Genomic DNA, 2,249 nt, shown 5'->3' with positions numbered 1-2,249 from the left:
CGCTTTCGAAACACAAGTAGATACGGTGGGTGCTGAAGCATCTATATTACCTGTACGTCGAGATGCAGAGATGAATCGTGCACAGAGCACGTATGCTGAAATTCAACCTGCTCCAGCAAGGAGACTCAGACTCCCTACCAGGAGAAGAGAGGGTGCAGACTCAAAGCGTATCAGCCCAACATGGACTCAAGAAGAGAGGGATTGTTACCAGTTCCTTCTTGCGATGCCCTACATGTGGACGTAAGAAAAAATTGTTATGCACTTTTGTTGTTTTAATCAAAGTGACCGACGTGAATAACCTCTGGTAGAAATGTAGGGATCATGTGATTTACGCTGACGAGGTTGTGGAAGTTACTAAAAAGAAGTTTAGCTCGTTGAAGCCACATGAGGCTGTACACGCTGAAGTTATCGATGTTTGGGCTTCTTATCTGAATGGCGTGGGGGTGCATAAACCAACACAGAAGCCCAGAAGATTGTTTGTCACTACGGCTGCGACAGTGAGTGCACTGTTAATGTGATGTAATTTTTTGATTTTGTCTACTGACAATACGTAACGATTGCAGACATACAATGTGGTTGAACGGAGCTCTAGTTGGGAAAAATCAGATGCCGAATTAACATTCTGCGATGAAATAGAAGGGCAATTCAACGGTGCTGGAACTTTTGACATTACACGTTATGATTTGGTACTTGTTCTCTTGATTAGCCTGAAGCAAACACAGTGAAAAATGAAAAACTCACAAATTGTATTGTCGTATGCAGATTTTTTTCCCTATATATTCACAGAGACATTACTATTTGGTGTGCTTCTCATTGAAGACTGGGGTTGCGGATGTTCTAGACCATGTTGTGCCCGAGAACGGTACTCCAGATCGGGCCAAATATGGGATTGACCTGGACCTGCTTGTAAGTTTACTATGACATTTAATTACATAGCACTGTTGAAGTACCGACTCTTGGATCCATAGCATGACCTTTTTTGTTGAAATGTCATCACGCAATGTCAACCATCGAATTGGCAGATTGTCATCGCAAACTATATCAGATAAACACATTGCATCTTCTGTTTAGACATTTGTTTACATGTGTTGACATTGCATCTCCTAACATCTGCTTAACATCTGTTTACATGTGTTGACATTGATATGAATCCATCGCCTGCTGCAATGTGTTGACATATGTTTACACATTTGCTTACATCTGTTTCCGTTTGAATCTTTGTTTTGTCATTGGCTATTAACATTTGGATTGCATTGACATTTAAAAGTTTACACAATTCTTCAATGTGCCAAAGCTGACACAAATTATCTAACTTAACCCCTGCACTGTTTTACAGAGGGATTGTCTTGCTTTTTATCTCAAGTCAAAGGGATTCAACAAACTGGCTGAGCTCATAATCAAGGAGCGTAGCATCCACTTGCTGGAATTGCCATGGAAAACAACTCAAGCCACTAATGATTCGGGGGTTTTCCTGATGCGCCACATGGAGACGTACTTGGGAAACCCGGCCAATTTAATGACAATGGGTCTTCAAGGAGTTAGTGTGAGGCTTCTGCAAGTTTTGAGGGGGAGATATTGCAAGGACATGCTCCTTGCACCGTTCAACGATTGCAGACACAGTTTCTCGTCTTACATTAGTCATTACATCAACGTGACTCCCAACTTCCGGACAGATTATGCGAGGCAAGTTAATGGAATGTTGAACATGGCGCCACTCAACGAGCAATCCAACCAGCCAGCAAGGAAGAAAAGCAAGGCAACTTGAGTAGATTTGGAATTCCCTTGTTGCTGTTTTAATGATACTTGCTGTTTTGGCCTGTGGATGTTTTTTTTGTTTAGTTTAGCATTAAGAATAGCTTTCAGATAAGGAAACATGTACTCCAACGGTTTTGAGGTTTTGTTGGTATTGCATCTTTTTTGTGTCTTGTTGCTTCGTATCTTTTTCAGCAGGTTTCATGTCGCATCGTGTTACTGCCTATATGAAGCCAATTCATTGAGGGATGTTGTATTTGGAATGATTTTTGTCAGTGTAAAGATGTGCAAATTGAAGCCGAGTTAACTATGGGGTGTTGACATCTGGAATGAATTGTGTCATTAGGATATACGAACCTCGTACCACACTTGTCAAAATATTATAAATCGGAAAGTAAAGCATCCAGGTTGAAATAAATCATCAAAAAATGAAAAGACGTCGTGATAGATCATCCAACATCCAGGTTTTCAGAAAACAAAAGGAAACTGCTAAACTG

The 2,249-nt window shown here is 40.8% G+C and overlaps 1 long non-coding RNA gene across 1 annotated transcript; it reads left to right on the top strand.

The window, feature by feature from the left end:
* Window positions 1–638: 638 nt before the first annotated feature.
* On the top strand, window positions 639–1,385 carry LOC121805370. Its single transcript, XR_006051462.1, has 3 exons — window positions 639–686; window positions 763–906; window positions 1,337–1,385. It is a non-coding gene; the product is annotated as an uncharacterized LOC121805370 (long non-coding RNA).
* The last annotated feature ends 864 nt before the right edge of the window (window positions 1,386–2,249 follow it).

The sequence above is a fragment of the Salvia splendens genome, chromosome 1 (genome assembly GCF_004379255.2).
Source record: "Salvia splendens isolate huo1 chromosome 1, SspV2, whole genome shotgun sequence".
Lineage (NCBI taxonomy): Eukaryota > Viridiplantae > Streptophyta > Magnoliopsida > Lamiales > Lamiaceae > Salvia > Salvia splendens.
This window is presented reverse-complemented; position numbering and strand designations above follow the sequence as displayed.